The 10,954-nt window shown below is 40.8% G+C and overlaps 1 long non-coding RNA gene across 3 annotated transcripts; it reads right to left on the bottom strand.

The window, feature by feature from the left end:
• Nucleotides 1–2,928: 2,928 nt before the first annotated feature.
• LOC119275741 lies at nt 2,929–7,437 on the bottom strand. 3 transcript variants are annotated; one of them, XR_005135861.1, is made up of 7 exons: nt 7,075–7,437; nt 6,751–6,975; nt 6,306–6,668; nt 5,906–6,168; nt 5,688–5,824; nt 3,316–3,794; nt 2,929–2,978 (listed from the first exon to the last, which is right to left on the bottom strand). It is a non-coding gene; the product is annotated as an uncharacterized LOC119275741 (long non-coding RNA). The 3 variants fall into 3 exon arrangements; XR_005135859.1 differs by having other exon boundaries at nt 6,306–6,975; XR_005135860.1 differs by having other exon boundaries at nt 6,306–6,975; nt 7,114–7,437.
• Nucleotides 7,438–10,954: the final 3,517 nt, after the last annotated feature.

The following is a 10,954-nucleotide window of genomic DNA, read 5'->3' as shown; positions in this document are numbered from 1 at the left end:
CTATTCATCCAATCGATCGGCTTCAGTTAGCAGCAGTAGCGAAGGAATTGCTCGATCAGGTTCAGTTAACAGCCATCGATCGATCTCTCGGGTTAAGTAACGCGTAGCCTGCAGTGCAATCGCTCGGGTTCAGTTAGAGCCCAACGCCTCGATCGGGTTCAGTTAGAGCCAACGCCTCGCACACATGCACGTACGTGTACGAGAGAAACGCGTATCGCTCGGCCCCCGACCTCCCACCGTAACCGGCAACTCTCCGAAATTTTCCTCCCCCTCGCTTCTACCGCGGTTTTTTCCGTCGTGGACGGCCTAAAGAATGTCATGCAGCTGCGTCTCCGGCCCGCCCAGGACAAAAAGCCCATTTTCTGTCATGATTTTTTATCATAGAAGTAGGAGCCCACCACATCTATGATGATACCGGGTTTTGTCACAATTATCGTCATAGAAGTGTCATATGTATGACAGAAAAAAAATTCGTTTGGCCCAAAATGTCACAGATGTGTCTTTTTTTTGTAGTGAAAGCTTATTTTCTCCACACTAATAAATAATTCATACATTGTTTAGAGAGCAATTTTTATTGCTTGCAACATGACAACTTACTTGAAGGATCTTACTCAATCCATAGGTAGATATGGTGGACTCTCATGGCAAAATTGAGTTTTAGGATATTTGGAAGCACAAGTAGTATCTCCACTTGGTGCAAGGAATTTGGCTAGCATGAGGGGGAAAGGCAAGCTCAACCGTTTTTGAATGATCCATGACAATATACTTTAACTGAGATGTGAGAAACATAACCCATTACATTGTCTTCCTTGTCCAACATCAACTCTTTAGCATGTCCTACTTTAATGAGTGCTGACAATCATTAAAAGATGTCCAAGATAGTGTATTTATATGTGAGAACCTCTCTTTCTTTATTACTTCCTATTAATTGCAACGATGACCAAAACTATGTTTGCCAACTCTCACAACTTTTAATCATCATACTTTTTATATGTGAAGTCATTACTCTCCAGAAGATCAATATGATCTCTTTTATTTCTTTTTACTCTTTTATGCACTCAATATCATAGCAAGATAGCAAAGCCCTTGACTCAACACTAATCTTTATTATATATAGCTCACAGACTCGATTACATAGAGGGATCATAAGGAAAAACTCAAAACTAAATCATACCAAAACTTTATTCTACTAGATCAAGATATTACCAAAAGGATCGAACTAAGAAAAACTGTAAAGATAGGAGTGTGATGGTGATACAATACAGGGGCAACTCCCCCAAGCTTGGCAGTTGCCAAAGGGGAGTGCCCATACCCATGTGATTAGTTCCTCGGAGGTGGTGATGATGGAGTTGTTGATGATGTAGGCTTGTCGTCCATCTTCCAAGGCATAGGCTCACCATCATAGAAGGATGATCGAGTCTCCGGGATCCTCAAATCTGCAGCCAAACTCATCCTTTTGAATCTGTATTCATACTCACAATTTTGGTTTTGCAGGTCATAGATCTGGGCTTGGGGGTGCTCGATTTTCTCATGAAGCTTGAAGATGGTCTCCCCAATGTTCTTGGTGTTCAGCTTGTGGTTGTTGGTGAACTCTGCGATCATCATCTGGTTGGCGTTGAGTCCGCGCTCCACCATCCCTTGGCACTTGAAAAATTGTTGTTCCATCGTATCGAGCTTTGTCTCCACGCTTCAGGTACTCCTTGGTCCCTCAACATCGCGGATGTGCAGCACCCCTTCACGCATCTCAATGGTTTGAGGGTGATGCAGCACCTCGCGAGGTAGGGGTTGATGACCCTCTCGAAAAATTTGTCCTTGGGAGCACTTGAAGACGTCATGGTGCTCTAGATCTGTCAGAACAATAGCTCGAAACAAAGACAGAAGATATTTGCGTGATACGGTGGTCAAAACCTTCGGGAGATTATATAATGAATTTTTACTGACCGAAAGAAGTATCGCGCAAGAAAACGGAGTCCGGAGAGCACACGAGGTGCCCATGAGGCAAGGGGCGCGCCCAGGGGGTAGGGCGCGCCCTCGACCCTCGTGGACGCCTCGTGTCCTTCCCGGACTACTTCTTATAAACTAGGGTTTAAGCTTCTGTCACTCTAGCAACCCATCATCTACTTATTACTTCCCAATGCCTTCCTCTAGGCCCAAACAATGGTGAAGTGTCATGTAGTCGATGTTTACATAACACAACTAGAGGAGAGACAACATACATCTCATCAAAATATTGAACGAATACCAAATTCACATTACTACTAATAGCAAGACTTCACCCATGTCCCGAGGAACAAACGTAACTACTCACAAAGCATATTCATGTTCATAATCAGAGGGGTATTAATATGCATTAAGGATCTGAACATATGATGTTCCACCAAATAAACCAACTAGAATCGACTACAAGGAGTAATCAACACTACTAGCAACCCACGGGTACCAATCTGAGGCTTTGGTACAAAGATTGGATACAAGAGATGAACTAGGGTTTGAGAAGAGATGGTGCTGGTGAAGATGTTGATGGAGATTGACCCCCTCCCGATGAGGGGATCGTTGGTGATGACGATGGTGATGATTTCTCCCTCCTGGAGGGAAGTTTCCCTGGCAGAACAGCTCCGCCGGAGCCCTAGATTGGTTCCGCCAAGGTTCCGCCTCGTGGCGGCAGAGTTTTGTCCCGTAAGCTTGCTTATGGTTTTTTCCAGGGTAAAAGATTTCATATAGCAGAAGATGGGCACCGGAGGGCTGCCAGGTGGCCCACGAGGCAGGGGGCGCGCCCAGGGGGGTAGGGCGCGCCCCCACCCTCGTGGATGGTGGGTGCCCCCCTCAGGTATTTCTTCCGCTCAATATTTTTTTATTAATTCCCAAAATGACTTTCATGGAGTTTCAGGACTTTTGGAGCTGTGCAGAATAGGTCTCTAATATTTGCTCCTTTCCAGCCCAGAATCGCAGCTGCCGGCATTCTCCCTCTTCATGTAAACCTTGTAAAATAAGAGAGAATAGCCATAAGTATTGTGACATAACGTGTAATAACAGTCCATAATGCAATAAATATCGATATAAGAGCATGATGCAAAATGGACGTATCAACTCCCCCAAGCTTAGACCTCGCTTGTCCTCAAGTGGAAGCCGATATCGAAAAATATGTCCACACGTTTAGAGATAGAGGTGTCGATAAAATAAAATACAGACATGAGGGCATCATGATCATTCTTATAACAGCAACATATATATATATATATATATATATATATATATATATATATATATATATATATATATATATATATATATATATATATATATATATACACGCACCTTTCCGTTTTAAACTGGACGACACCCACTTTATCTTCGCCATAGCACCAACGGTACTTCACATAGTACTTTCCCATGAATTGTCAACGTACTTCCACATGGATCGTGAACGAGGAGTCCCCCGCCAACCACCTGGCTCTCCCCGCTGATCGCCTCCCCACTCGTGACGCCCCCTTAGCCAAGACGGCAGATCCAATGCCTCCCGGGCCATTGCCACGTTGTAACATATACAGTTGAATGTCGTGTATTACCATGAAATAACAATACGATGTCCGTTGTTGGGCAAACAACTAATACGCCACTGTGTCCGTTATTAACTCCAACCATGAGAATCCGCATAATATTTATTTTCACCAACTATGAGAATCCCCATAATACTTACTTACTTCAACTATGAGAATCCACACATCTTTCTTTGTCCTCTCCACTTTCATTCATGCATTATGCTTTCTTCCTCTGACCAACCAGCTGACCTAGATCTGCAAAAAGGAATAAAATTGTAAAGCAATTTAGCATAGTAATGCATCACTTATATATTATATATTGGCGAAAACATGTGATCATCTGCCCAGCAAATACCTTTCATTTATTTAGTTATTATTACACATGCATTGTTCCATTCACTCGGCAATAAATGGATGATCTTTTCGATATAAAATGCTATATGTGAACTACAAAGTGATCGAAGATCACATTAGACGGAGATATTGCTACTAACTAAGCAGCTGGAACTACCGTGAATACTAATATTAGCTTTGACACTTGTCTATAGCTAAGTAATGGGATCAAATTTGTCTTCTTTTAAAAAAACATGTAAGATCAGTTTCGTACTATTTTGAATGAATTGGCAATGTTCCTCAGTTAAATTCAGCATAAGGCTTTTAATTATAGTTGGTCCTCAGTTCTTGTTTTATGCTCATTTTATTTGGACCAACACAAAAGCTTTCTGTGAGTTTAATAAAGAACTCTAAGCTAACTCAAGTTTACACATAAACTCAAAATTACAAGGAAAATTGGAAAAAATATAATGGTGCCATCTTCAAAAGGTTTCCTTTGCAAACTTAGCCGCTGCCAATGGTTATCCAACAACAAACTAAAAAGATAATATAATCATTAAATATTACTCTAGAAGGAAGCTCGTTGCATGACAATTTGTACCATAAATCATGTTTACTACACAAGCAACTTTATATATACCATGTCCCAAATAAACTCTTAGAGAATAATCAAATGGCGAGGTGAACAAGATCTCTTGCTCGTACCAAGAATTCAATGTTTTATGGGTATGTGCATCATTTGATGCACATGCTTTTACGAAAAAACGGACTCGATATTTTCTTATTTCGCGGGAGGCCTTTGACCAACAATATTTCACCTAGAAGGATGGCATATATTCATAAAATGGTTAATACTTCAAATGGAATATGGAAAATTGAATGTCATAGCAGGATATATATGGGTCTCGATTCAGGAGGAAGAAGCAGTAATAAGCACAAAGATGGATCTGCATGACAAGTAGTATTTTTCTCGAAGTATATGTAGAAATAGTACACACACATGAAAAAAATAGTTCTGGCATGAGTGCTGAACGCGATTTTAAGAAGCTATTACAGGTTTATTGCACTACCGACTACAATATATTTTCTGTAAAAGGTGTCACATACTTATTGGACTTTTGAATATTTTATATTTGAAAAGTTATAGAAGCCTCTAAAGTGTGATTAGTGAAATATTTGAATCTCAGGCCTATAGAAATCTACTACTGCCTAAGTTGACCAACTACATCCTTATCTAATATTGGAAAAATCAGGGACCAAAGGACCATCTCTTCCTGATGCATAACCTGTGGAACTCCATTACTGCTTAAGTTGATCAACTACATCCTTGTCTAATATATAACCGATAAATCATAAATCAGTGAACCATATGTTTCCGATGCTATTCCTCCTTTTGTGTTGTCTGTTTGATTATTAGCATTTATTTTTATCATCATGCTAGCAGTCATGTTCTGAAATTTGCAACTACATAACCGCTCCGCCTACATCTTAATATATCATGCCTTGGCTATAAAGTTGACATAATCCTAAAATATTTGCTATACTATATTACAAATTTAGAATACCAATTTGTACTTATGAGAGTCTCGTAAGTTTCATGAGCACATCAAACTATGTATAGTTAAGCATGTACACTGGAAATACTGTAGTAATGTTGTCCATTTGAAATTCTAGATGATGCAGTTGTCAAGGAATGCTTCTGCATGACTTGCACCAAAATAATACATGTCACATATTACCGCCAACTGATAGTAGTTCTAAGAGTTCAACGAAGTGCAAAACTTTGAATATCTAAAAAATATCAACATAACATACGGATATTTATTTTGCATGTCACACCGTTCAGCTGCTAATGTTTTATGTTAAGTACTCCCTTCGCCCGAAATTACTTGCCGCTCAAACGACATCCTTTTGAAACAGAGGAAGCAAACACATAATGTATTTACTTGTCCCTGCTAATTCCAAACAGAGGAAGTAATAATTAGTTCTCCATCTAGTTGAATTCAACAAAGCCTGGCAAAAATCTTATTTACCTTCTGATCAGTTGAGACTTGAGAGAGCCACAGGCTCCTTACCACGGAAGAGCACGATGCATGAATCTGCGCAGCAATCCCATCAACAAGATTAGTTGCTTGTCTTTGGAGTAAGCCATCTAATCTCTAAATGCATTTACTGCAGAAAAGCACAACCCACTACTTCATATCCACATCGTTCATCTCCCTGTATCATTAATTAGCAGGCTTTCCGTCTTTGCTAAAGACAAGGTGCAGCCTGTGCTAGTAGTGTAGTTCGACACCTGCGCAAGAACACAGAAGCGACATACCATCAGATCACAAGGCTCAGTGTGTGAAAAGAAGGTTTCAAATACCGTGTAATCGCAAACCATTCTTCATAAAACTGAAACACACGGTACAACCCGGTATTGAATAACACCTCCACTCTTTCGGATCGTTTTCTTCACCACCGAGGACCAGGCAGCAGTGCCAGCAAACCACCTCCACCATGAATAGAACCGCCGGTGATCCTCCTCCGCCATGAGAAACAACGCCGTCGTATCAGTTTGCCGCCTCCGTGAGCAGCACCACCGTCGTATCAATTCGCCGCCTCTGTTAGAGTAGCAGCGCTGCCAATCTCCCATCACCGTCGTCGACGTAAGCAGTGCTGCCAATCTCCCTTCACCGCCGTGAGCAGTATAGCCGCTGTGAGCAGTTGCTGGTCTCGTTTCTCATCGCAAGTCGTCGTCCCTCAGTGGGCATCTTCTACATGGCCGGCGGAGGTGACACTGTTTCCTCTTCCCTTGCATGAACCAAACACATAACGTATTCGCTTGTCCCTGATTTAATACACTATATTCTCATTGCAATACTGAATACTTTACCTCTGCTCGAACCAAACGCGTCGCAAGGTGCTTCAGTACCGGTACACTTCTGTGGCCGTGGAACACGAATAGGTGCGCCAGGAAGCGGAGCGCCCCAGTATCGAGCCCCAGCTTGTCAACGTCGCAGCACCCTGCGAGCAGGCTCCTCTCGCATGACGGCCGCCGCCTGCCCGTCCTCGAGATCCATCCTCTTGATCCCGCCGTACGCCGCACGTTCTGCCGCATCTGAATAAAGCCAAGAAGAAACAAAATAAGGTGCGACAAGGAGAATTACGTCGCAACTACCGTGTAGTATAAGATAAGATTGTCCATGTCAAAGATGACCTATGAGACGGTGGCCCTAGACTCCGGCATCAATTCTACCTGCCTCTCACCAGTGTTCACCGATGCCATTGGCGTGTGCAAGAGAGATCCAAGGATTTTTTTCGGGAACATCCCACTTCTCCCAAGTACGGCTCCTCGATGTGACTACCCTCAGTCGCCGCCTTTGATTTCTAGGGGCACGAAGCTGAGGAACCTAGGTAGAGGCCCGAAGAGGAGAGGAGTGGCGGAAGAAAATCTGAGGGAGTTGCGGGAGGGAGAAGGGATGAAGGGACCATGGTCTTGGGAAAGGAAAGCGAGAATCGAGGAAGGATATTCTGTAGTTATTATGAGGATCATGGCAGAGGATTTTCTTAGCCACGTACATGTATGCGGGAGGGAGCGAAGGGGGAGCGACGAACGAACGACCTACCGCCCAACCATCACGCCCACAGACTCCTCTTGTAGGAGTAGAGAAATACATTTAAATAGGGGCGTGTCTTCGACGGTTGTGTTTTTTTCTAGTGGAGCTAAGTATGAAAGGGGATCGGTGGGAGAAATAAATCAGAGAGGGAGGAATTTGTTTGAAAGGTGATCTCATGTATATGATAATATTTCTGAATTCTTAATTACCAAATATTTACATGATTGAATTGAATCGACACCTACCAAAGCAAGCACGAATAAATGGAAGGAGTATCAAACGCGATCTGGTTTAAGTGTGAAGAAGAAAAAATTAATGTGGGAGGGGTGGTGGGAGGTGGGATGAAAAAAACCAGACAAAAAAAACAAGACAAATGTAGTGGGATGAAAATAAACCGTGGATACTATTCAACCAACTCAGACATTAGGAGTAGAGATCACTGCTGCTCCTGAGAGGAAGAGGAAGATGGGTGCCTTGATCGACTAGGAGTTGAGCGTCTTTAGCAGCATGATCGAGGCCGTCAAGGAGATGTCATCTGCTACTTGTGATAGTTTTGGGATTTCCCTGAAGAGGAATGGTGATGTAGTATAGTAGCAAATAGTATTTCTCTTAGGTAAGAACCAAAGTTTATCGAACCAACAGGAGAAGACACACATACAACGTCAACAGAACCTGCACACCAACAAAGCAAATTCTTGCACGCAACAAAGGCAAGGGGGCCTCACTTCCCTTGTTCTTGCCAGTTGCAAGTATGAAATATGGTAGTGGTAGATATAACAAAATAAAAGTAAAAGAAAACAATGAGGAATTATAAGTTTTTGTTTGATATAGATGTGAATGGACCCAGGGGCCATAGCATTCACTAGAGGCATCTCTCTCATAGTATCGGTAGGTAAACAAATTACTGTTGGGCAATTGATAGAAAAGTGCATAGTTATGATGATCGTCTATGGCATAATTAATGTGTAGGCATTACGTCTGTGACAAGTAGATCAATGTCTACTACTATTACTCCACCCCAAGACCGCTATCCAGCATGCATCTCAAAGTATTAAGTTCATGACAAACAGAGTAATGCTTGAAGCAAGATGACATAATGTAGATAGAATAATACCATTAATATGTTTAAACCACGTCGTTTTACCATTAGTAGCAACAATACAATGTGTGCCTTGCAACTCCTTCTATAACAGAGTAAGGACACCGCAAGATTGACTCTACTACTATTCACCACCCCCTCTGGAGATCTAATTGTTAACTTGGCCAAAGAAAACTCATACATAGCTATAAAATTACAAATAAATAAATCTCAGAAAAGACTCACAATTAATTAGATCCCAAACGCACCACAAAAATTTACATCGGATTGATCGCAGATGAGGACATTATATTGAAGATCAAAAGAGAGAGACATCTAGCTACTATTGTGGACCCGTAGGTCATGTGGGAACTACTCACACAGCATCGCGGAGGCAGCAGGGTTGATGAATATAGCCACCTCAATGGTTTCCTCCTCCGACAGAGTACCGGTGGAGGCCTCCAGATAGGATTGCGGAAGAACAAAGGCTTGCAGCGGTGGAAGAATTGTTTTGGGTCTCACTTCGAAGGTTTTTGGATATATGGTAATTTGTAGGACTTGAGTTAGGTCAAACGGAGCCACAGGATGGCCACAAGGCACTTCTACTTGTGAGCTGCGTTGGGATTTCCCCAAAGAGGAGGGGATGATGCAGTATAGTAGAGATAAGTATTTCCCTCAGTTATGAAACCAAGTTACCAATCTAGTAGGAATCATGCAACAACTTGTTAATAGCACCTCCACATAAAATAACAAATCCTTGCACAACGCGAACAAGGGGTTGTCAATCCCTTGGCGGTTAATTGCAAGATTAAATTGTATGGTTATAGATAGATAGATCTAACAAAAATACAAAATAGAATAAATGAAGTAAAATTGCAGCAAGGTATTTTTAGGATTTTCAATATATGATAAAGGTAGACCCGGGAGCCACAGTTTTCACTAGAGGCTTCTCTCTTGAAAATAGCATACAATGGGCAAACAATTTACTGTTGGGTAATTGATAGAAAAACAAATAAACATGACGATATCCAAAGCAATAATCATGTATATAGGCATCACGTCCGAGACAAGTAAACCGAAATGATTCTGCATCTACTACTATTACTCCACCCGTCCGCTATCCAGCATGCATCTAGAGTATTAAGTTCATAAAGAACGAAGTAACGCCTTAAGCAAGATGACATGATGTAGACAAAATAAACTCACGATGAATAAACCCCATCTTTTTATTCTTAATACCAACTAGCAAAGTGGCCCGCTCGATGCGCGGGCTAGGATTTTTTTTGAGTTAAATTATTAGAATATTTTATTTCATTTGTCAAGAGTAATACTGAAACCAAATTTGATGACATTTTCAAATATAAGACTTTTGTTAGCATAGTATTTTCTTTGGTATGTTTGGCTTTTATTGATATATAAATATGTGCGGTCCGCTCATCCTGTACTTGCTAATTATGCATGTCATATTAACTTTCGTTCTATGATCAGTTGCATTCTTCAAATTACATTTGTATTTTTTTCCCACATTTTGATCATGTTGCTTTTTCTTCTTCTGTAAACACAAAATTAATGCTTCTGATGGTTTTCGTGTAGTCATAGGTTAATTTGCTAACATTATTCAAGATTGGCATATTTCATTTAGTGATTTTGTACAGTAATTATTATTTTTATTTACATATTGTACATAAAAAATAGAACGGTGCGCGCGCACCTAAATTAGAAATAGCCAAGTATTTTTAAAACCTTTTGGCAACATACATTATCTAAATTTTTGGACAAAATAATTTATTCCGAATTTCGAGCAAAGTATGACAGAATCAATGCTATATAAAAGCTACTCCCTCCGTTCCTAAATATTTGTCTTTCTAGAGATTTCAACAAGTGACTACATACGGAGCAAAATGAGTGAATTTACACTCTAAAATATGTCTATATACATCCGTATGTAGTAGGCCATTTGAATCTCTAAAAAGACAAATATTTAGGAACGGAGAAAGTACTATTCATGGTTTTTGTAGTTGTATTTTTTTATTCAGAGTACGACACAACTCATTTCCTAAAAGTTTAAACATGATTATTATGCTAGATTATTTTTCGCAAAAATGTTATTATTTTTACCATTTCTTTTTACTGATCAGATGCGTTTGTAGACCCATGTTTGAGAAATCCACACTGCTATACGTATCCAAAAAAAATGTTGGTGGGTATTTGCTTTTATACACGTACACTCAGCAGTACCAAGGGTGACTTATATTATCACGTTATATATTTTGCTCTCACAGTGTCCACTCCACACTACTGTATGTACATACACGTGGCTTAAGTTATCATGTTACAAAACGCCATTTGTTTAATGGGTCCCAGCAGTAGTAGTCTTGACTTTCCCCATCCCATAGTCTTCT

The sequence above is a fragment of the Triticum dicoccoides genome, chromosome 3B, assembly GCF_002162155.2.
Source record: "Triticum dicoccoides isolate Atlit2015 ecotype Zavitan chromosome 3B, WEW_v2.0, whole genome shotgun sequence".
NCBI lineage: Eukaryota > Viridiplantae > Streptophyta > Magnoliopsida > Poales > Poaceae > Triticum > Triticum dicoccoides.
The sequence above is the reverse complement of the archived record's forward strand: the minus strand, read 5'-3'. Positions and strand labels throughout refer to the sequence as shown.